This window comes from Sus scrofa, chromosome X (assembly GCF_000003025.6).
Source record: "Sus scrofa isolate TJ Tabasco breed Duroc chromosome X, Sscrofa11.1, whole genome shotgun sequence".
NCBI classification, from domain to species: Eukaryota; Metazoa; Chordata; class Mammalia; order Artiodactyla; family Suidae; genus Sus; species Sus scrofa.
Genome location: NC_010461.5, coordinates 91,114,826 through 91,140,302, shown reverse-complemented (window position 1 = coordinate 91,140,302; position 25,477 = coordinate 91,114,826). Strand labels below are relative to the sequence as shown.

Sequence of the window (25,477 nt, the reverse complement as noted above, 5' to 3'; positions counted from 1 at the left end):
TTATTTTATTAGAGTATAGCTGATTTACAATGTTGTTGTATTCATTTCAGGTATACAACAAAGTGAATCAGTCATACATATAAATATATCCATTCTTTTTCCCCATGGTTTTAACTGAGTCACAAGAAGAATTTGCCATCAGAAAAAAAGCACTAATTTTTTCTGTATGTATGTGTGTTTTGTTTGTTTCAATTTTCTGGGTTCAAAAATAATGCCTGAATATGAGCTGATTATTAAATAAACTTCAAATATATAGAATCTAGCTTGGTAAAAATAATGAAATTTGGAAGTTATTGCAAAACAACTGAGGGTCTAAATAGAAATACCAAGAAAACAAATTTTGGAAAAACACGTATCACAGGGAGAAAGAACCACTCTATTCCGGATGATACCTATTTTCTAATGACACATTATTTGACTTGAGATAACAAAAGTCAGAGAAACATGCATGGCCTTTTAAAATTATATACAAAGTTGACCTTACACAACAAGGCAAGTAGAAGTCTGGGCCAGTCAGGGTTCAAGTACACCTGCATAATCCAAAATACTAGGCTTCTTTGTTCTGGATGATTAGGTGTGGCTAACGGTGGCCTTTTTGGTGGTGTTGTTCCTAATGACTCTCTTTGGCTAGAGACTCTACAGGTAGATGCCCTGCTTCTTTTCAGGTTGGGAACAAAGGGCTACCTAGGATATAAAACACAATACTCTCCTATATTAGACTAGAAATCCCTGCCCCAAACTTGCATCCCACTCTTGCTGTGGTCCACATCACAGGCATCGTTCAAGGGCCCCCCCTTAGACGGCATGCCTTCCCACTGCCCTGTGCGCTGGAATTGGCTTACTGCCATTCAACTCATCAGGGCATCATAAGAGGGGCTGGACTAAACCTCATTGACAGAGATGGAAATGAAACTGAGGACTCTGTCCACGGCCACAGTAGGACCATGAAGCACATGATCCCTCCATTTCCCTAGACATTTCAGAGCTGGTTTTGCTCCAATTATCCTGTTGTATTACGCCAGTTCTTCATCGCCCTTTACAAGGCACAACCAATCTTCATCTTCTGCCAGTGATTCCAGATTATTCTGAATTGGTGACCAAGGAAATAGTACAGGAGGCTCTTGTTAGCTTTAACTCCCCTTCAAAGCAAGTGCTTCAAAGCACGCTTTTAGGTGACCAGTGGAGAAAGGGGAGGGACCTGTAAGGAAGCCTTGCTGTTAATGTATTTGTTTCCCAAGTGGGAGGTGTCTCCGACCAGTCCACAAACATAGAGAAAAAGGGGAGATTCTTTTCTGTCATGTTTGTAAACAATGCCGATTTACTAAACCAGGTCCTTCCCCTGAGACAGCTTTCTATAAAGGATACTATTAATGGATTGCTGCTTCAATCTGCCTATGAGGTCATTATTTCCAAGATCTTGAAAGAGACTATTTTGTGTGGAGCGGCTCTAGGCTCTATTTCAAGAATTGTACAAAGGCGCCATTATTCTCCGGGAACCCAATCGAAAAACTGTTGATCTGGAAAGTTTAACTGTTGTGGTTCGCTTCTGCAACACAACAGAAACTTGCAAGTGTGGGTCACGCTGGATCCAGCCACAGGCCATTTCCTTTTGCTTTTAGAACTTGGCCCTTAGCATTATGGAGAAACAACTAGAACTTGAATGGACAACGAGCAACAGTTCATATCTGTTCACAAATTGATTTCAGACTTGGCTACTAGGCTTTTCAGAGAGGATTCTAATGGCTTGTGCGGATGGTGTATTTTGGGCTCAGCCCTTGGGACTTAACATGGCTTACCAATTCTCTGTAATTACAATAGAAATTCATCAGTAAATGAATGAGCCTCTTGCCTCATGATAACCAAGAAGCTGGAACACCCTATTTTCAGAGTAGTGAGAAAGATGAATTCTCTCATTCTCTCCCTCTTTATGTTTTTTTCTCTCTCTCTCTTCTCTGTTCTCCACACCCTCAAGCGCAAGGGCAGGCATATATGAGCACGCACGTGCATGCGCACTTCCACGCCTTCAGTGACTTGCCCTTTGACACAGAGACTTATTCCAAAGGATTTCAGAGGGAAATTTTTATCAAGATGCATGGCAACTTTAGATGAAATGTTTAGGCATTATAAATAATTGTCATCATTCTCTCATTCTTCTAAAATGCATTCTCTTAATCAACGCGGTACCAAACTAGACCCTCAGAGAATGTTTAATAGGTTCCAAAAGAAAGCCACCAACATGCATGTTCCAGGAGTCAAGGGAAAAGATAGGCAATCAAATATGTTGCAGCTAATGTGGCCAAAATTCATACCATGACATAAGAGTTGGACTGGACACAACCCAAAATGCCAGTTTATCCATTTGCCACAGGTGCTCTACCCAGGTGTGTGAAGGGTGACAATCCCGAAATCCTGGCTCCACAACTTGCAAGACCATCTATTAAGCCATTAGCAACCAAAACAAATATTTTCCTCAGATCTGGTGCCATCAAAGACAACCCACATGTCTGTATTATTCTGTCTGCTTTCAAAATATAAATAACTGTTTATTTGCATATTTTCCCAGTGAGAAACAAACCAACACTGGCCTCCTGTCAAAAAACAAAAGCCCAGGCCAGCAGATGTGCAGCCCTGATCTAATAAACCCAGAGGTAAAGCTCCCAAACCACCAGCCACACAGGGCCGTTGCTAGAAATCGGTGAGCACATCAATATTGCTTACATCCTTTTCACATCAAACTGAGGATCTAACCCAGAAATGAGACGGAGCCCACGGGAAATTTCCAGACTGAACTTCCTAATGCTTCTGAGATACCTCCATGAAGAATAGGATCGGGTGCAAGGCACGGCACCTGGAGCTGATGAGACGGCAGCTAAACCGCCAAGAGCACAGATGACTGATTTTAGGGTCTCAAAAATGTCCTAGACAAGTCAAAGAAGTCTATGTTACGACATTAACGGAACATGAGCGCATTTCCAATTTCTAGAAGTGGGGAAATCTTAATAACAAGAATTAGCTCTACAGAACAAGAACAATTGATGTTTTAATGACAGCTTCCAGGTTTTAAAGGCAGCCAATGTCTCCTCAGACAATGATATCAATGCTAGACTGTTCTTCCTATTTGAGGATAAGGTTGCTGCTTTCACTCTGAGCATGAGGTTTACACTGAATTATTCTTTGGTGGTGGGAAAAGGGATCCAAGAGTCCCTTGCTGGCTCCTTCTTGGGCTCCCTTGTAAACAGAAGCCCACATGTTCAAGACGGCTAGGTCAGCTTCCAGGTATAAACCGTGACAGGGAAACAAATGATGCTTTGCTAACTAGCCTATGCTGACCCTAAACCCACTTTATCTTCAACATATTATTAGCAACTGAACCAACCGGCCGCACACTTATGACTAACAGTATAAGAAGACGTAGTGAACTATTTTCAATGGCCAAAAAGAAAAAATAAGAGAGAGAAAAAGAAAAGGGCGGGGGGGAATCACCTAGTGTGCAAAGGGGATAATGTAGTATGATGTGAAAGATATATTGCTTTCACAATGTAGCAACTTGCTTTTTTATAGCAACTTGCTTCTGAAGATTTCTAGCAACTTTTCAGAATTATTTCCCATCATAGGCTAAGATGCCGAAGAAGAGAGAAAGGGCATTCATTACATTTTATAAGGAGGAGAATGAGCCAGGACTGTGTCTTTGGCAGCTCTAAACCCAAACTCCCATTTCCAGACGTGGTGTATGAGACAACTATAGTTGGATGGGCCCAACTTAGCGTTTCCATCCTCTTGTTGCAAATTGCACATGGTCATTAAACATGCCATTCCTCTCACTAGATCATAAGCTCCTGGACGGTAAGAACCCCTCCGTCCTAACTGTATGCTATTATACTGCCTAGTGCAGTGCCTTGTTCCCAGTAGGCATAAATACACATGGGAGGGAACTCTGCATTTGTTGAAGCTCTGAGGAAGTTTTTCATAAATGCCCACTCAAAAGCAGGTCTGAGCCAAGAAGGTGTCTGGAAATACTGGCACCAGTCCAACTGCCAAGGAATTGGGTCTCACGCAGAAGCCAGCTACCATCGTATTATCGACACCTCCCGTTTCACTCTATGACTTTGTAATGTCCAAGAAGCTTCTTTGAGCTCCTGCTCTTCCTGGAGCCAGACACCAACACGTGAAGAAGGGGACGCCATCCCCATTTTCCACACGAGGAATTAACAAAGCACAGAGGTGAAGTGACTTACCCAGGGTGACAAAGTAACTGAAAGAACCGAGTCTAGAATCTCAAACTCTTGGTCTGTTCCCTTTCCATGACACCATGACAGTGTGTATCCAATCCACAAACACACACACACACACACACACACTCTCTTCACATACACACTCTCATCCTCTCCAAGCACTCATGTGACAGTTGCAGCTTTTTTCATTTCCACCCACTGCAGGCTGGTACTTACTGAATTCGACTGCTTTTCTCATCCAAAGACCCAAGGCTAGGAGATTTCCTGACAGAACTCCAAGAGGACCAGTTCTGAGCCGGCCTCGTTTTGGGGCTCGTCTGTTCTGGGGCACTCACCAAGGGAACTCTGCTATCAGAGCCAGGGGTGTGCTGTTTCAGAGAGCCTCGCCTGGGAGATACCATTACAGTGTGTGATGCAGGGAAGCCATCTCGAAGATCACTTGATCAGGAGGAGCTGAGCTACGTGTTAGGCAGATTTGCGAAAGCAGCCCGACAAGTGAGGGAGCCACTAGCTCTTTTTACAGCCGCCTCGTTGCGATCTTAGATCCGGCAAAAGATAGCTCACTGGTGACACACATACTAAGCACAGTCACAGAGAATACATTCGTGGTCTCCCTCACACCCGCGAGCAAATGAGGCTGATTCTGCTGTCTTCCTGTTCTCTGCTGACAGCTTTATGAGGGGCTTCCCTTGTTTTCAGCGGGAACGTCCCATTAATGAAATCCAATAAGCTGGCGTGTTACAGTTGCAAATTTCAATGAGGGGTCCCAAATAAGGAAATCAATACGTATATCCCAGCATCCAGACTTTGGAGACTGCATATGTGGTGTGGGGCAAACAGTTCCTATTCGGATGGCTTCTTAGGCTTCTAAATGTACGTCGCATCATACTTTATTATTCATTGTGTATGCTACGTGAGCTAACGCCAAGAAAATGCTAGTGATCATCTGATGTGTGTTTATATTTGCAAACCGATGCATTATTATAGGTTTCAGCTTTTCATTTCCAACATTGATGCTCCTAAGAAGAGAAAATCGGATGCATAAAGAAAAGAGGTAGAATTTTTTTTTAAGCATAAAAAAAACATGCCTCAAATAAACATGTGGGAAAGAGAAAAGGGAAGCAAAACCTAGTAATAAAACATTTCCTAGGTCTCAAAACAGAATGTAGTATCCTTGGAAGCATTCAGACAGAAAAAATTCGACGCAGACTAACAGTGCAAGGGAACAGGATATGGTAAACCCATGTCTTGAGGCTCTGGGGTTCTAGCTGCTCTCTGCTACTATGCATGGGCGATAATTACACCCTTCCCTGATCCGCTCCTGTGAGGGAGCCACAAAGTCCCTCAAACTCAAGCCTAAAAATTCAATTCCCAAAGTTGCTAGGGCCCTTTGCATACCATAGGGATGGCTGGACACTGTTTTCCAACCTGTGCCTTATGGCTCAGAGTCCCAGGAGCTTGCTCTATCCTCAGTCTTCTATACCCAAATCGGCTTTCTACAGGGAGAGGTGCCCACTGAATGTCTGATGAGAAGAGCTACCTGGGGTCAACTGAGAGCTTGGCATTTCATATTTCTAAACTAGGAATTTAGATCATTTTGGCAAAGCTCACATTCCACCGAAAAGACACTTCTTGCCAGACCTGGAGGCCAGCATAAAATGCAGCAACTCTTCTTCAAGCTTTTGTCCCTTAACCTAAGTTTACAAAAGAGCTGAGCGTGGGTCTCAGCATCTTATTTGGGGGCTACAGTTAAGGAAGAGGAAATACTACCTATTAAAAAAGGGCTTCTCCTTCCTCAAAAAAAGATGGCTTCCCAGAGTTCCCTTGTGGCACAGTGGGTTAAGGACCTGGCACTGTCACTGGAGCAGCCTGGGTCACTGTGTGGTGTGGGTTCGATCCCGGGCCCGGGGAACTTCCACATGCCGCAGATGTGGCCAAAAAAAAAATTTAATAAATAAGGGGCTTCCCTCAAATGCTGAAGGAAGAATGGGACAGGACAAGACCTGCTTTCCATCTATCCCACTTCGCAAATGGTAGGGGATACACATTCGGCCGGCCGTAGCCTTAGTTGCCGGAGTTCCGTCTCCTACCCCTACCAAAGACAATTATTTTTGTTTTAAAGACAACTGCTCGTGGGTCTGAAAAAAGATCATAATCCAGCCAAAGAAATTCCTCTAGAAACCAAAAGCATGAAGGATAACCTCACAACTGAGCAAGCTGGCTTTCCTCTGGCTTTCCTGTAGCCAACTTTCAAATTCTTCACTTATAAGCTGTCGGATCCACCAAGCGGGTCATTGCCCTTGCTGCCCATTACTCTACCGCCTGCTTGCAGCTGCCCCTGCCACGTCTATACCATGGGGCTCACCACCAGTTCTCACACACCATCAGCTTTGCTTCCCCGGGGCTCACCCGCACACACAAAGAGAAGACTGCCATGTGCCTAAGTCTTTCTGTGGCCCTGGGATGGCCCAAGGCTGAGATCACAGGGCCCAGCCCTCACCTCAAAGGGAGAAATGGTATTCTGGTAGGAAAACTGCAGATAAAGCAGAAGCAGAGGTTGGTGCAAGAAGTAGGAGTCAGGAGTTCCCGTCGTGGCGCAGTGGTTAACGAATCCAACTAGGAACCATGAGGTTGTGGGTTCGGTCCCTGGCCTTGCTCAGTGGGTTAACGATCCGGCATTGCCGTGAGCTGTGGCATAGGTTGCAGACGTGGCTCGGATCCCGAGTTGCTGTGGCTCTGACGTAGGCTGGTGGCTGCAGCTCCAATTCAACCCCTAGCCTGGGAACCTCCATATGCCGCGGGAGCGGCCCAAGAAATGGCAGAAAGACAAAAAAAAAAAAAAAAAAAAAAGATGTAGGAGTCAGCAGGCCTGAGGGGGAAATGAGCCGGTGGTTCCCAAGGACTCTGGTGGAGCCTGGACTGTGACCTAGAACACAGTCTGACAAAAAACTGGGGGGAGGAATATATGGTACAAACAAACCTATCTACAGAAAAGAAGCAAACTCCTGGGTGTGGCGAACAGACGAGTGGTTGCCAAGGGGGAGGGGGAGGGAGTGGGATGGACGGGGAGTGTGGGTTGAGTAGAGGCAAACTATTGCATTTGGAATGGATAAGCCATGAGGTCCTGCTGCATAGCACAGGGAAGATATCCAATCACTTATGATGGAACATGATAGAGGATTACGTGAAAAAAAGAATGTGTGTATGTATATATGTAGATGTGATACTTTCTATATATTTATGTGTATATATACATATCTATACACATTCCTTTTTTCACGGGGTCACTTGGCTGTACAGCAGAAATTGACAGAACATTGTAAATCAACTATAATAAAATTTTTTTTTAAAAATTGGGGGAGGAAAGCTGGGTGTTTATAATAAGTAAATACATACATACACACACATATAAAGGTATATATAATTGTATATACAAATGCGTGGGTGTATATATATACTTCTATATTATGATTCTGTACCAAACAACAGTCATCTCAGAGTGTTCTTTCTCCCTTAGACCTGAGCCTAAGACATTTCCTGCCCTCACGACCACATCAGCCAACCACCAGCAGGTTTTGTGGTCTCCTGCAGGTCACCTCGACATGCCCCGTACTCTTCCGGCCAACTTAATAATTAGGGTCCATAGGTTACACAGCTGTTATCAAGAGAGGAGAAGAGATCTTATGTCAGCCCAACATTGCTCTTTATAGGAAAAGAAACCAGTTGCATGCTTTCTTCTTGGGGGTTGCTGGCTGAGTTTCAATTCAAAGACTCCTGTTGCCAAAAGACAGACTTACTCCCCTTTGAGGAGGGTCAGAGAGTAACCCTAGGCCATGCTTTGTCAGCAACCCAGCTGTGCGCACATTCATTTACTCCAACAACGAATATTTACTGAAGCTTATGTGCCAGGTACCTTGAGAGGTGTTGGGCATAAAGAGATAATGCCCAGCCCGGAGGGAGATGATAGGCTTCACCAGTGGGGTTCATCTCCAGCTGCATATTATATACAAAATGTATATTAAATACAGATAAAAATATAACTACAAAACAAGTAAGGGCATGTGTATTGCAAAATGAAGAGTACTTTTTTTTAAAAAAAAGGAGGGACTAGAGCAATTCAGAAAGAGGGAAGGCTTTCTTTAACTGACTGCTCTCTTACTGGATGAAAAATCAGTGCCAGTAATTATACCTCCACATACAAGAAAAGTGTTTGATTTGGATGTTCCAAAGATCCTCTTGCCCTGCCTGGCATTTTCATGCCATCAATATTCATATGACCAGGTATTGTGTCCGGTATTGGAGGTATACAAAGAGAGATGCGGGAAGACCCGACCTTGGCTTCAAAGAGCTCACAGTTAAATGAGGCTGGCAGATGTGCATACATACAATAGGGAATACAATGGGGTGCAACCCAGGTAGGCACAGGATGCTTTGGAGGGACAGAGCAGGAGGGATAATTAATGTTCTCAGAGGGATCAGAGGTCTATGACTTCAGCGTGGCATCGAAAGATGAGTAGGAGTTCACCGGGATTTAAAAAATGGAAAGCATGAGGTTGGTGTAAGACATCAATGCACAATATATTGCAGTGAACAAAGACTCTCATCTAAGCATGCGAGATTATGTTTCTTAGCCTTGGGACGCTGTTTCTGCTGAATCAAGTGAGGCTGGTGCTATGTAAGAAGGAGAACAGATCTTAAACCTCTGGAAGAAAGTAACATGTATGAGACTTTCAAAAGCCAGAACGCTGACTCCTGGGGAACTACAGAAGAAATCAGCAGAGATGACACATAACACTTTCCAGAACTGAAGTCATATATGAGCAGAACGGACTTCATCTGGGGAAATGTGTTAAGAACATAATACCTGGAAAAAGAAACTACTTCCTTTCGTATTACATTTAAGAACTAAGTCGCATATCATGTTCTGTAGTTTGAATTTCTGGGGTTGATTTTTAGTTAGCTCTTTTTATGAACCCAAAAGAATTGTCTCTAACAAAAGACGAATGGCAAATTCCAGCTCCACTTCTGGATTGTCTTGTGATCTTGAGGAAATCCCTAAATCTTCCTAAGTTTATTCATTCATTCAGCATTTACACAGTGTCTAGCACGTGCCCTAGAAGGCAGGGGATGCTTTGGAAGGCCAGTGGAGGAAGGGTAGCTAGTGCTTCCTAGAGAAGGTAGAGGATATTGCACTTGAGCAAGGTATGGAAGGCTGAGGAGATCACCAGGGTCTAGGGAGAGATGAGCAAGTTACAGGTCCTGCACCTGAAGAGACTTCAAATATAATAGCCATGACAGCTCAGTGCAAAAAAGACAACAGGTTGCTACTGAAGAGGGGCTCCCAACAGCCTGAAGAAAGATGCTTCATGGAGGAAGTACACTTGAGCTAGTTCAGAAGAACAAGTAAGCAAACCATGGGGAGGTCACGTTTCAGACGCAAAGAATAACATGGGTTGAGGCTCATAAAAGATTAGAGACAATTGTATTAGAGGAACTACAGGGAACTTGGTGAGACTGTAGCAAATAAGAAGGACGGAAAAAACAAGATCAGTAGAGACCAAATTAAGAAGGATCCGGTACGTCTGCTTTTGGGGTTTGGACGCTTCCTGTCTAGATGAAGAGGTTTCAAGCAGTGGGATGGCATGATTAGTTTTGAATTTCAGAATTATCACTTGGATAACAATGCAGTCTTAGATATAGCAGGGGGAAGACTTGGGGAATTTTTTTTTTTTTTTTTGGCCCCATGGAGTAGCATGTTCCAGGGGGCAACATGGAAATAATTTTGAAAAGAGATAAGTCTGAGAAAAGGAGCCATAGGAGAGGAAGCATGGCCAATATGGAAATAGAAAGACAAGAGAAGAGAGGTTTCAAGAAGGGGCTCTATTTGGGACCTTGGCCAAAGATGGCAGGGATGCTAGGCCTGGTGGGATTTACTGGTCTTGGGACCCCAAATGGAAATCTGGATAGAAATATATTTCTATCCCAAGAGGCCCAGAGGAGTGGGGAAGGACTAATGGTTTGTTAAGTCTTTAGGGGTTTTCCCAGATTTATTGATGGATAATTGACAAATTAAAAATTTATATATTTACATTGTGCCATGTGATTGATGGTTGGTATAGGTATACATTGTGAAAAGGTATCACGATGAAGTTAATGTATATACCCAGCACCTCACATCGCTTTTTCTTATTTTGTTTCGCTTTTTGGTAGGGTGAAAACCACTCTCTTAACAAATTTCCAAGTATAAAATATGGTATTAATAACTATAGTCATCATGCTGTACATTATTACATGCCCAGTGTAGCCTTCAGTTATTTGTTGTTCAGGATTCCAAACAGAATTGTGCCTCACAATAAGAACATACATATCAGTAATTACCTGAAATGTTAATGGACTAAACACCCCAACCAAAAGACATAGACTGGCTGAATGGATACAAAAACAAGATCCATATATATGCTGTCTTCAAGAGACCCACTTCACTTCTAGGGACACATACAAACGGAAAGGGAGAGGATGGAAGAAAATATTTCATGCAAATGAGGATCAAAAGAAAGCTGGAGTAGCAATACTCATAACAGACAAAATAGACTTTAAAATGAAGAATATCTTACAGGACAAAGAAGGTCATTACATAATGATCAAAGGATCAATCCAAGAAGAAGATATAACAATTTCAAATATCGACACACCCAACATAGGTTCACCACAATACATAAGGCAACTGCAAACAACCTTAAAAGGACAAATTGACAATAACACAATCATAGTGGGGGGGGGGAGACTTTAACACCCCACTTACAGCAATGGACAGATCATCCAGGCAGAAAATCAATAAGGAAACACTGGCCCTGAATGAAGCATTAAACCAGATGGACTTAATAGATATTTATAGGACATTCCATCCAAAAGCATCAGAATACACATTCTTCTCAAGTGCACATGGATCATTCTCTAAGATTGATCACATCCTGGGCTGCAAATCAAACCTCGGTAACTTTAAGAAAATTGAAATCATATCAAGCATCTTTTCCGAACACAATGCTATACGACTGGAAATCAACAACAAGAAAAAAACTGCAAAAAACACAAACATGTGGAGACTAAAAAACATGCTACTAAACAACCAATGGATCACTAAAAAAATCAAAGAAGAAATTTAAAAATACCTAGAAGCAAAAGACAACAAAGACATGACAATCCAAAACCTATGGAATGCAGCAAAAGCTGTTCTAAGAGGAAAGTTTATAGCAATACAAGCTGAACTCAGGAAAGAAGAAAAAGCTCAAATAAACAAGCTAACTTTACATCTAAAGCAGCTCCAGAGAGAAGAACAGACAAGCCCCAAAGTTAGTAGAAGGAAAGAAATCATAAAGATTAGAGCATAAATCAGTGAAATAGAAACAAAGAAAACCATAGAAAAGATCAATGAAATGAAAAGCTGGTTCTTTGAAAAGATCAACAAAATTGATAAACCCTTAGCCAGACTTATCAAGAAAAAAAGAGAGAGGACTCAAATCAATAAAATTAGAAATGAAAAAGGAGAAGTAACAATGGACATTACAGAAATACAAAGGATCAAAGAGACTACTTACTATATGCAACTCTACGCTAATAAAACAGAAAACCTAGAAGAAATGGACAAATTCTTAGAAAAGCACAATCTTCCAAAACTAAACCAAGATGAAATAGAAGATGAAAGAACTGATCACAAGAACTAAAATGGAAACTGTGATTAAAAAACTTCCAACAAACAAAAGTCCAGGACCAGATGGTTTCACAGGCCAATTCTACCAAACATTTAGAGAAGAGCTAACACCTCTCCTTCTGAAACTATTTCAAAAAATTGCACAGGAAGGGATACTCCCGAACTCATTCTCTGAGGCCACCATCACCCTGATACCAAAACCAGACAAAGATACCACAACAAAAGAAAACTACAGGCCAATTTCACTGATGAACATTGATGCAAAAATCCTCAACAAAATACCAGCAAACCACATCCAACAATACATTAAAAGGATTGTACATCATGATCAAGTGGGATTTATCCCAGGGATGCAAGGGTTCTTCAAAATCCACAAATCAATCAGTCTAATATACCACATTAACAAACTGAGGAATAAAAACCATATGATCCTCTCAATAGATGCAGGAAAAGCTTTTGACAAAATCCAACACCCATTTCTGATAAAAACCCTTCAGAAAGAGGGCATAGCAGGAACCTACCTCAACATGATAAAGGCCATATATCACAAACCCAGAGCTAACATCATTCTCAATGGTGAAAAGCTGAAAGAATTCCCACTGAGATCAGGAACAAGACAAGGATGTCCGCTCTCACCACTACTCTTCAACATAGTTCTGGAAGTCCCAGCCACAGCAATCAGAGAAGTAAAAGAAATAAAAAGGATCCAAATTGGAAAGGAAGAAGTAAAAGTATCACTATCTGCAGATGACATGATACTATACCTAGAGAATCCTAAAGACTCTACCAGAAAACTGTTAGAGCTCATCCACAAATTTGGCAAGGTCTCAGGATACAAAATTAATACACAGAAATCAAGAACATTTCTATACACTAACAATGAAAGAACAGAAAAAGAAATTAGGCAAGCAATCCTGTTTATCATCGCATCCAAAAGAATAAAATACCCAGGAGTAAACCTACCTAAAGAGACAAAAGACCTGTACTCTGAAAACTATAAGCCACTGATGAAAGAAATCAAAGATGACACAAATAGATGGCAAGATATACCATGTTCATGGATTGGAAGAGTTAATTTTATCAAAATGACTATACTACCTAAGGCAATATACAGATTCAATGCAATCCCTATCAAATTACCAAGGACATTTTTCACAGAACTTGAACAAAATACTTTAAAGTTTGTTTGGAAGCACAAAAGACCCAGACTAGCAAAAGACATCCTGAAAAAGAAAAATGGAGCTGGAGGAATCAGGCTCTCGGACCTCAGACTATACTACAAAGCAACAATCATCAAAACTGTGTGGTACTGGCACAAAGACAGAAATACAGATCAGTGGAACAGGATAGAAAGCACAGAATTAAACCCATGCACCTACAGCCAACTAATCTATGACAAAGGAAGCAAGGATATACAATGGAGAAAGGACAGCTTGTTCAATAAGTGGTGCTTGGAAAACTGGACAGCCACACGGAAAAGAATGAAATTAGAACACTCCCTAACACCATACACAAAAATAAACTCAAAATGGATTCAAGACCTAGATATGAGACCAGACCCTATAAAACTCTTAGAGGAAAACATAGGCCAAACACTCTCTGACATAAACCATAGCAACATCTTCTCAGATCCACCCCTTAGAGTATTGAACAATAAAAACAAAAATAAACAAATGGGACCTAATCAAACTTCAAAGTTTCTGCACAGCAAAGAAAACTCTAAACAACACGAAAAGACAACCCACAGAATGGGAGAAAATCTTCGCAAATGAATTAACTGACAAGGGATTAATCTCCAAAATTTATAAACACCTTCTACAGCTCCATACCAAAAAAACAAACAACCCCATCAAAAAAATGGGCAGAGGATCTAAACAGACAGTTCTCCAAGGAAGACATACAGACGGCCAAGAAACATATGAAAAGATGTTTAATATCACTCATTATTAGAGAAATGCACATCAAAACCACTATGAGGTACCACCTTATACCAGCCAGAATGGCCATCATCCAAAAGTCTACAAACAAGAAGTGCTGGAGAGGGTGTGGAGAAAAAGGAATACTAGTACACTGTTGGTGGGATTGTACAGTGGGGCAACCACTGTGGAAGCAGTATGGAGATTTCTCAGAAAACTAAACATAGAACTACCATTGGATCCAGCAATCCCACTCCTGGGCATCTATCCAGAGAAAACCACGACTCGCAAAGACACATGTACTCCGATGTTCATTGCAGCACTATTTGCAATAGCCAAGACATGGAAACAACCTAAATGTCCATCGACAGAGGAGTGGATCAAGAAGATGTGGTACATATACACAGTGGGATATTACTCAGCCATTAAAAAGAATGAAATACCAGCATTTTTTGCAACATGGATGGACCTAGAAACTATCAATGCTAAGTGAGGTCAGCCATACAATGAGACACCAACATTAAATGCTTTTACTGACATGTGGAATCTGAAAAAAGGACAGACAACTTATTTGCAGAACAGATACTGACTCACAGACATTGAAAAACTTTTGGTCTCCGGAGGAGACAGTTTGGGGGGTGGGGGGGGTGCGCTGGGGTTGTGGGATGGAAATCCTGTGAAATGGATTGTAACAATCATTATACAACTACAGATGTGATAAATTTATTTGAGTAATACAAAAAGATTTAAAAAATTAAAAAAAGAATTGTGCCTCAGTTTCTGTGGGTTTTTTTTTTTTTGAAATGAGAGTAAACAACTAGCTTAGAATGACATTTTTTTAAAAAGCTAATGACGTTGGCATGCTGACAACAAGTATGATGATGTGGGAGGGCCCCTTAAATTAGCAGCCACTAGACAGCAAGAAATCATATTCCCAAGATAATATACACATTATTCTGGTTTTGGCCAAAAGGATGGCACTTATGAGTTTTAAAAATTTTATAGAAACTCTACCAACAAACATAAACATTCTACAAAGACGAAATATCTGCAAATGGTCCTTGACCATGTAACTTTTGTATTAGTCCATATACAAAGAAGCGAGAACAAGCACAGTGACCCACTGGATATCTCAGTAAAAATTAAACAATTAACTCAGTAAAAATATCTAGTGGGAAGTTAAACAAATATCTAAGCACCTTGTCTTCATTACATAGCAAGTAAAAAAAAAATCTGAAGAAACCATCAATTTACATGGGCAGGAAAAGAAAAATCTCTCTCTAGCTATATCTATTCCTCTCAGTAGAGACAGCAAAATTAAGACAATAAATACAAATGTAGCCATAGTTCTAACACATTTATTTGGCATTATGAAATCACTCGATGGAGAGGAGGACACATGGGCTGAAAACATTAATTTGGAAACTACCAGCATGGGAGCAGGTACAATTGCCCAGCTTAAAAGTACAGAATAAAAGAGTAGGAAGGACCTCAGGGGAACACCAACATTTAGGGTCTGGAAAAGCAACCAGAGATCCTTGAGAAATATGGTTAAAGAAGTGGAGGAACTGACCCTATGACATCATGGAAACCAAGAGAAGAGTATTTCAAGATGAGTCTATCTGTGAGGCAAATGTCACAGAAAGGTCCAAAGGGTTCTTATCTTTTTGTCCTCCATCCTTTCCCTAGAGTTCAACTAAAGTTGATGCCTTGTAGCGTTCAGGTCAGGAGAGAAACAACCAAGAGTTCTGTTGATGTGTTTCAGTATGTTTCAAGACTTTCCAGACTCTGGGAGTTCCCTGGTGGCTCATCGGGGTAAGGATCTGGTGTTGCCACTGCTGTGGCTTGGGTGACTACTGTGGCATCAATTTGATCCCTGGCCCAGGAACTTTTGGATGCTGTAGGCACAGCATGAACAAAACCACACAGCATGCCCCAAGAAAGATTTTCCTTTTGGTGGGAAATGGTACCACTGTGGCCATAGATCACTCAGCCTTGTTGCAAAGGGTACTCTTATGTCACATTTGTCGCACTTTAGCAACATGCTGGTCTTTCATGGTACAAGATATAGAGAGAAACACAATGTGGTTCGACTAGCAGATAAATTGCAGCTAGCGAGCATTTAGACATTTTTTCACAAGAAGGATTATGCTCAGTTCACACAGCTCCTATTTGATAACTGTCACCCCAAAGACTTTGCCAAGCAAAGATGCAAATATTTAGCCTGGACTGGTACCTTGTCAGCCTAGCACTACTGCTAATGAGCTTCGTGACCTTGAGGACATCCCTTGGTTGCTCTGAATCTATGTCCTAATGTACAAACCACGACTACCTCCCCAAGAGAGTGTGAGTATCCAATGGTCTACATGTGGGAAATGCTTTGAAGTCATTTTACATATTTCGCCAGTAGAAGGTGTTTACAATCACTGCCGCAGACTTCATAAGCCATCAACAGAATCAACACCATTCACTGAGATTTGATTAGGTCCCAGGCACTCTGCTAACAGTTACTCATGTACGAGTTCAGATAATTCACATAACCACTTACGGTGTTGCTATTTCCATGTTACAGATGAAACGGATGTTCAGAGACATCAGCTCACTCCCCAAGGACACAGAGTAAGACTCTACAATCCCATGTCTGCGTGACTCCAAAGCCCATGCTCTTATTTATGCTTCCTCAATCACACTACAGTTTATGTGATATGACAAGTTCTCAGGAACCCACAGCTTTTGCAAGGATATGAATGTTCTTAGGGCTTTGAAGTGAGTGAACTGTGCCTCCACTGTGCTGTTTGGGACCAAAGCCTGGAAATGAGCAGACCCTCTACCCACAGAGCAGACGAGTCAACATCAGAATCAAGGGCAGAGGTGTGCTTGTGGTTAGAGACCAGACCTCGGGCCCCACCAGCATCAGGAGTCCTTTCCATTCCTCCTCTGCCAAGTTTCTGTACCGGCAAATGAGGGTGACATTACTGAGCGCATCCCCATTTCAGGGGGCAAGTTATAGGCCTAGAGGGGACATTGAAATGAGTAAGAATCAATGCTACAGTGGCCAGAAAAGCATGTCCTAAAATGACACAGGAATTGAGGAAACACTCGTGGGTTAATTTTCTTTTTCACTCATCTTCTTAAGTGGGAATGAGCACTGACCCCCAGCTTGTGGTTAAGCAGGCATAAGTACTTAAAGGAAAGCAGGCAACCCAGTTTCTGTGAAAACTGGGGCTTTGGTGGCAGAGAACCATACTGTTTCTCTGATTCCTCAAGGTTCTGTCCCTTTGAAAACACCTCCTTTCAAGGGCTGTGGTAAGGATGAGAAATAAGACCTACTATTTCTCGAGCACTGACTATGGGCCAGGCACTGTGCTAAATGCTTTCATACATCATCTTATTTCAACGAGGCAGATGGTATTACAATCACATCCATTTTACAGATGAGGAAACTGAGACTTGAGAAGGACAAACAATTGACTCAGACAAGGTGACACGGCTCAGAAGTGACCAAATTGAGATTCAAATGCTGGTCTAGCTGACTCCAGAGTTGGTGCTCCTAGTGCTTCTATCCTAACAGATGAAAAGGTAGTCAAATATTTCAAGAAGTATTAAAATACCACATAAATGCAACGGGTGGGTCTCCTTACTTAGTGCTCCTCACTGTATTCAAGGGAATTCAGGCAGGTGCACTCTTTCCCTCCTTAAAATTCAGCCAGTACTGTCAAGTTTTATAAATTGCTTTTGGTGAGCCTCAGCATATCGGCAGAAACGATCAAATGTAAATTTGCTGGGCTATTTCCCTAAAGCTGTCTCCTGGAGGAGGTGGTAGCTAAATCTTAATTAAGTACAATGTTTCCATTAAGGCCTAAAAGCTCACTTTTCTTCCTCTGCCGTATGCCCAGTGACAAAGCGCTTTGTTACACAACCTGCTAGGAAGATGACACATCTTCCTTCCCTGCGCTAAGCAAGATGTCTACGACGACAGTGGCTTTGGGAAATGGCTGCTCTAAATCCTGGCTGCTGTTCCCAGCCACTCGCAGGCCCTCAAGGCCTTTGGAACCCAAAGACTACTGGATTACATGATAAAAGGTTCCTCTAACCCCAGACTTCAAAACTGCCATGTACCACTGTTTCTTGGTGACTCCATCTTTCTCATTCAAATGAAATTCCCTCAAGGGCAGAGTATGTGCCTCTGGCCCACTTGAATTGCTCCCTGGGCCTTGCACGATGTGGGGCGCCTGGAAGAGCCTCCATCTGAGCGGGTAATGCCACTGGAATTCTGGGCTTGAGGAAGGGAGGCACCAGATCTGACCTGACAACATGGGGTTGCCCACTGACCCCTTTGCGTTTCTTCAGTGAGGTTCGTAAGTAGCTGCCCTGGGCCTGGCCTTGTGCTAGGCCTCGGGAATCCAAAATAAGTAAGACGGTGTGATCTCTGCTATCGAAGAAGGTCTCAATCTAATAATGGGGGGAGGGGGGGGTTCCAGAGTACAGGCTCTTCCCGCCGTGGGGCGGAACCCATAGCAAATGGCAGCTTGGTCATATTTAGCACTACTTTTACTCCAGGGAGATGCCAGCGGAGACAGCAGTGACCTACAGAGACCCTGACAAGGTGCTCTTGCGGGACTAGGGTGGTACGTGGCTCGGGTACCAAGCTCCTGATCAACTGCTTCCCTCCTGGTTTGGTTTTTGGTTGGTTTTTTTTTTTTTCCCACCCTCTGCAGGGAAATCTACCGTCTGTCTGGAGCGCAAGGAAGTTTCTTCAGCTTGTCTTTACCCACGCCTACGGAGAAATTTCCTCCCTTCACTTGTTAGTAACAGCTGTCGAAACTCCAGTGGGGTCTATATAGGCGCGTGCACACTTACAATAGAAACATGTTTTATCATCCAGCTAGCTCTTTAACCTTTTCTTTCTCTTTCTTGAACTCCGTGGTCCAGGGTTAACAGGGGAAAAGTAGACCTGGCTACATTAGAGGTATGTTCTGGAAGCAGGGCTGCCCTTTCCATGTGTCTAATCTGCAGGCAATTCCAGATCATAAACATAAAATCAGAGACACACACTGTTGCATAGGAAGCCATCAAGACTGCGTAAAGAAATGCAGACTTCAGCGTCCCTGCCCCTTGGGAGAGAAATGAAGTGGCAAGTTAAGCCATAAACGTCCAAAAAAAATAAACCATCTAAGCCCTAACATCTTTGGGAAGGACTGGCTAAGGGTCTGCTTGTTAGGGATGGTTTCTGTAAAAGGAAACTATGGCTAAAGGATGTAAAACTTGATCGGACGGTGCAAGCTGCTTCCTTTTAATCCTAGACATAAATCCCACTCCTTTCTACTAGAAAGAGCTAGTCCCACTGGCACCCTGACCGAGAGAAACACTCTTCCTTTTAGTAGTGGTGACAAGAGACAGTGGCAAATAGTGGCGGAAGAGTGACAGCTGTGATTATGAACTACTGTCTGCAATTGGGTGTGTTACAAGGTGTGTTAGTGAGAAAGTCTATGAATGTCATAACATCAGTGTGGGGATATTTATAAGAACTTGGGGAGTTCCCTCTGTGGCTCAGTGGTTAACGAACCCAACTAGGATCCATGGGAATGCGGGTTCGATCCCTGACCTCGCTCAGTGGGCTAAGGATCCGGTGTTTCCATGAGCTATGGTGTAGGTGGCAGATGCGGCTCAGATCCAGTGTTGCTGTGGCTCTGGTGTAGGCTGGCGGCTACAGCTCCGATTCGACCCCTAGCCTGGGAACCTCCATACGCCGCAGGGGCAGCCCTAAAAAAGGCAAAAAGACAAAAAAAAAAAAAGAATTTGGGAAAGTATGACACGGGTGGGAGTGTGGATCACTAGGAGCACTATGGTGAATCTGTCAAAATGAGTGTTCCCCATATGCAAGTGTGGTTACGTGTGAATGTGATGGGGTTAGAGTGACTGTGTCAGTGCTGAGTATGTGAGTGGAAGAGAATGTGATTCTGAGTGTAAGAAAACAGAAGAGTTTAAATGGGTGAGACTGTTTTCATGGTGTAAACCATATAAGTAGGAACACGTAAGCATGTATGCACACGTGTGTTCCAGTGAGGTATGAGCTGTGTAAAACGTGTTAACTGCGAGGAAGAAATGGTGACATCAGTGTAAACTTGCTGGAGGGTATGAAACTGAGTGTGCGTATGAACAACAGGCAGGGGAAAGTCAAGCTATGTCTGCGTACAGAGTGTGTGTAACAGCGTAGGAATTTGTGGGTTAAGGGTGACTGTACCCTTTGTGTGGATGTGAGTGTGTAGCTGTGGCTGGGAAAGTGTGAGAACTAAGAAGGAATGCAGGAAGTTCCCGTGTGGCTCACTGATAACAAGCCTGACTGGTATCCATGAGGACGCAGGTTCCATCCCTGGCCTCACTCAGTGGGTTAAGGAGCCGGCGTTGCCGTGAGCTTTGGTGTAGGTCGAAGACGCGGCTTGGATCTGGCATGGCCGTGGCTGTGGCATAGGCTGGCGGCTGTAACTCCGCTTTGACCCCCTAATCCTGGGAACTTGCATATGCTGCAGATGCAGCCTTAAAAAAATCAAAAAAAAAAAAGGAACGCAAAGGTATGTGTGTGAGAATCTGAGGGAGGGGTGTATGGCAGGTATGAGTCTGGGTCAGTGCAGAAATGTGAATGTATAAATGCGAGTGTGTATCAGTGTGTGGCAGTATGAATGTACCTGTACAGAGTGTGTTTGTAAATGTGCTCATACTCAGGGTAAGGGTGTAAGAGGGACAGTCGTTATGAATACGCCCAGTGTGTCCAGCGAGTGTGGATGTGAGTCAGGGAGGTAAATAGGATTGTGTGAATGTTTAAGAGGGTGTGAGTGTGCTTGGGAGTGTGTGTGTGAGAGAGAGTACTGGAAAGTACCGAAATAATCTGGGGTGCGGAGAACCTCTCCAGGAAGTGTCTTTCCACCCAAAGTCACAACAGATGTCCAGGGACACACCAGTTCCTTAGCCCCTCTCAACCTCGATTCCTTCGTGGGTAAAGCAGTGATGATAAAAATATCTACCTTGAGCTAATATCACCTTTATAATCAGAAACAAAACCAGCAACCATTAGAAAAAAAAATACCTACCTTGCAGAATTACTATAGGCTCAGACACATTCACACAAGTAAAATGCCTTGCACAGTGCTGGCAACAGTAGGCGCTCAATAAATATAAGTTACTACTGTGGCTGTCATAGAACACCCAGGAGAGACCCGGGGCTTGCTTCTTCTTTTAGCCAGTTCTGGTTACCTTCTGGTGCTCAAGCTCTATAGAGGAGTCCCTGCCAGAGCATCTCTAGAAAGCTGAACGCATCCGTATCCACAAGGCTGTAATTTCATACCTGCCATCTCACGGCCCAAACTCTGGGGCTTCCCCTCCATGAGAAGGCATCTCAGAAACACCTGCCGCTGAGCTGCAATTTTCCTTTGTCCTGTGGGCCCAGGACAGGCTCGGTATGAAAGGGAACTGCACTGCATATTCCTCACTTGCTTTTTTAGGGTGTTTTTCTGGTTGGGTATTTTTTATTTCGGTTGTTGGGTTCTGACGTGGACAATACGAGAGAAGCCTCCGTAACTGATAGAGACAGAAGACTAGACAGAGAGACAGAGGGATGGTAAGATACAAACAGATAGCTGGGCCGCAGCATATGGCAACAGAAGGCCAGACGGAGGAGACAACAGAGGAAATGACCATGGCTGCCTGAGAGGAAAAAGAGACAGATCAGAGAGACATGCCAAGAAACCTGAAAGAGGTGGAAAGGAAGAGAAAGAGGGCCAAACGAAAAAGCTGCTGGGGGACTGTCAGCCCCTGATGAGAGAGATTTAAGAGATCTGTGAAATCCAGTCCTGCTCCTGAAGAGCTTACTGTCTCGTTTATCTGCCAGGATGAATGCTCCAAAAACCATGCAAGAACTAGTCAAGACAGCAGAGAAGCAAGGGCTGCGCTATATGCTACAGACTCAGGTGTTGTTGGAGAGCTGGGGGAGGCAATGCTCCCTGATTGGGTGGGAAGACAGAGGGAACGTTCTGGAAGGTTGAAGTTAAGCCTGCCATGCCCAGAAGCTGGGATGCATGGGGTGGGGGCACACTTTGAACAGGAAGGTAAAATTCAGGTTATGGGGCAGTAGAAATTACAGGAACTAATTGGTGCATTTGTGGCATGTGGCTGAAATGCCACTTTGACATCAGGAAAGCAAGAAGAAAGGAAATGACAGCTTGAGGGGAAGCATGTCTGTATTACACTGAAGCTCTTGGATGGAGCTTGACATTTGCAAAGGACCTGGCAATGACTGTTGGGTTGTTTCTCCTACTCACTCCAGGATGTAGGTCAAGGCTGTCATTCTCATATGCGAGATGTGGGGAACCAAGAGAGCAAGGGTGGCCGTACTGGGCACGCTCCCCCAGAAAGTACCAGCTGTGCCCTGAGGCCTGGCTCGTGAGGCTCAGGCAGGGGTCTTGAATATTGGGAGCTCAGGTGGAAAGGTGGCATTTCTCTGGATTTGGAGATCCCTAACTCCCTGCCCTGGAATGCATTACTCACCTCACACGGCCACCGCTGCAGGACCTCAGCACAGGTGGGTGCTGCCCATGAGAAGGGGCCGGGCTGCCTTCAGCTGCCTTCAGCTCCCACGGACTCAGTGCTGGGCACACCAGCCGCCACAAGATGCAAGGACTCAGCTGCTCTTGCTTGGGGGGAAACCTGCCGAGAGAAGCATTGTGGGGGAGAGGGAACCTCTTGCCCCAACTGCTACTACTCCCTAGTCCAACTCTGCAAATGTCACACGCGCGTGCGCGCGCGCACACACACACACACACACACTGCAGGGACTCTCAGAAAACCCCTTACGAAGAAAGCAGAGCATCAGAGTCGAGAAGTGCAAAGACGCTTTGGCACGGAGGAGTCCAGAAAGGACACTGAACTGGAAGTTTCAAGTTGAGAACATGGCACTTCACCACTCTGGAGCTGCTTGCTCGTGGGTAAAAAAGACCTGCCCTAGTCACCATGGACAAGTGCTGAGAGCACTGAACCAAATAGGACAGATGTGAAGTATCAGCATATTTACGGCAAACTGAGAGCTGATGGAGGAGGCAGGTTTGGCTCTGAGGATCCCTGAGCTTCCTAAAGACCTGGCTGTTCAGATGATTTCAAGCCTCAACTTCCAGTCTTCACCACCATTCCTGTTGCTCTTCTCAGCAACTTCCTTCCCTGGGTTGGTGGGTGAGTTTCCCTTATTTGCTCTCATCTCACAGCTGCCTCTGATCCTAATTGGAACTTTCCTCTGCCTTCCCCCAATCTCTACCCCAGGGATGTCTCTCCCCACCTCCACCCCAATTTCTTTGGGTGAAGACATGGGGGTGGGGGCTTTAGGGGGGTTACCATTTACCCTATCTTCCCCAAAGAGGTTTCCATGTCCAACCACAAAGGAGACAGGGTCTCCTGAACCTCTCCCTTTTCTGCCTTTCCCCACAATCGCCTGAGCCTCCAAAGGAGGCCCTTGATAGGACTCCAAGCCCTGCAGCGCTTGCTATCCTGCCCCTCTTGATCCTCCGCGGTGTTTGTCCTCCACAAAGAGCAGCACCTGTGTGCTAACTTCCAACAGAGCCAGATCCAGGCCAGCACGCATTCTAGTAGAGGATTCCAGAACGCAGAGGATCCTAATCCGAAGACATGGACGGATGACTATCTTAAGGTAGAGAGAGTAAAACTGAAGCCTCAGGGAGCCAAGAAGAGCTCCGTGAGCCCCCTTTCTCGAATCCAAAGACCAAGCCATACCCCAAGTCCGCCAGTTGCTGCTAGCAAGCCTCCAGAGCACGTCTGTCCCCCAGGGGCCCTGGCATTCCCTGTGAGCTCCCCACATGCACGCACACTCCAAGCAGCCTCTCCAGATCCTACCCACTGCGCTGCTGAGTGGTGTGCCAGCCCCTCCCCCGCTGCATGAGCTCATCCGGCAAGGGCGCTGGGGTGGGGGTAAGGAAGGGAGGGCTGCCAGCGCTCCAGAGAGGGGCGGGGCTTGGAGAGGGCTCCAGAGGAATGGCAGCAGGAGGTCCCCTGGCCCTCGCTAGAGGACGGGGCAGGGGAATGCATCCTACTAACCAAGCATCTCCTGGTTTCTATGCAAGATCCAGAGCTTTGCTTGGCTCTACCTCCACTTCTGCTCAGCTGCCTCTTAACTCCATGGCAGCCTGCTTTGAACCCACCAGTTGCACAGCTGCAGCCCGTGCAGACCCGACGGGCAGGATACAGAGCCCCACCTGGCGGCCACACTCCACTCACCAGCCAGGGGGTAAAGTGTTGGAAGTGGGGGTGTGTCCAGTGTGTGAGCAGATATGGAGTTGGGTACATCTGAGCGGCATCCCTGTACCACTTTGTACTTGTGTGCCTGTACCGTGTCGTGTGCATGTGCAGCTGTGTTTACTTCATGCTGTATATATGTATCGTGTAAGTACCGTACTGGGTATGTGCCCTCTGCTGTATGGGTCTGCACTCTGGTGCATGTGTATTGCCTCTATTCTGTGCTATGGGGCGCCTGTGCCTAATCTATATTGGTGTGTATGTCTATGTCACAGCCACGCTGCGTGCCTGTACCGTGTTGCACATCTATATCGCCTTGTGTGTGCACCCATGGCTTAGCCTCCTGCTGGAGGCTGGAGTAGAGATCAGTGCACACACTGTGTGCCGACCAAGCACCCCAGCCTTGCAGTGTTCCAGCTTCCTGCCAGCATCTGTCTGGGGATTAGGGCTGCCATCTTTTTTTTCGTGGGGTGGGGGAAGCTGTGGACAACCACTCTCTCTACCACAGAGCCCTCCCATGGCAAGTGCCTGGCCCAGCACTGAAGATAGCTGGGAATGCTCTGGAACCTTTTTCAGCCCCAAAGAAGTAAACTGGGCATTGGGGCAGTAACGGCTCCCTCTTTCAACTCCCAGCCTCATCCGTATATTAGATGGATCTGCAGGAAGCTACAGCCGCTGGTTTTCCTTCAAGCGGAAGGACTGGGTCCCTCCTCCAAGGCGAGTAGCAGCGCAGCGGCACAGAGGGTTGAGAACTGGCACCCGTGCTGGGCCATGGGACCTATAGGGAGTTCTGCCAAAAGTGTCCCCATTGAGGTCACTAGAGGGCGCGATTGTGCTGATGGTTAGAGGGAATGGCTCTTGAAAGTGCAGAATTCCAAAACATCTACCTGGCTCAGGCTCAGTGGTGGGGGTGGGTGGGTGGAAATAGAAGGAAAAGGATGCATACCCTAAGCCAGGCCCTTCCTTCACCCTCGCCCCAAGTCCTTCTATTCGGAGACTGAGTTAGGGAATCAGGGCCGCTAGTGCATAGCTGCCTCCCGCCTCCAGGGAGTAAGATCTGTGTAAGACACCCCTCCCTCACAGAGCTTTTCAGGGGCTTGGTTAGAGGGGCAGATTCTGCACTTGGGTGTTTCTTTTCCCCGTTTCAATTTAAATGAAATAAAAGGCCACACTGCTGAGAGAGACGAAATGTGTGTGGGTTTGTTTTCTATTGTTTCCGCCCCCGGAATTAAAAGCATGCCAAAAAGTGTGATTTAGAAGAGGTAGGATATTTGGGGCGGGGGGGGGGGGCTTTCCTTTAGTGAATCTGTTTTCATTACCAAGAACAA

General features: G+C 44.6%; 1 protein-coding gene across 15 annotated transcripts in view; it reads right to left on the bottom strand.

The window, feature by feature from the left end:
- Window positions 1-25,477, bottom strand: part of PAK3 (p21 (RAC1) activated kinase 3) — a 302,356-nt gene that overhangs the window by 104,029 nt on the left and 172,850 nt on the right. For 5 of the 15 annotated variants that reach the window (XM_021080690.1, XM_021080675.1, XM_021080677.1 and 2 more), the window contains one exon: window positions 22,398-22,556. The exons of 9 other annotated variants lie outside the window; for them this stretch is intronic. The gene's annotated coding sequence lies outside the window, so the exon portion shown is untranslated. Of the gene's footprint in view, window positions 1-4,448; window positions 6,062-22,397; window positions 22,557-25,477 lie in introns of those variants that run through there. One more of the 15 variants, XM_021080683.1, reaches the window with a different exon arrangement.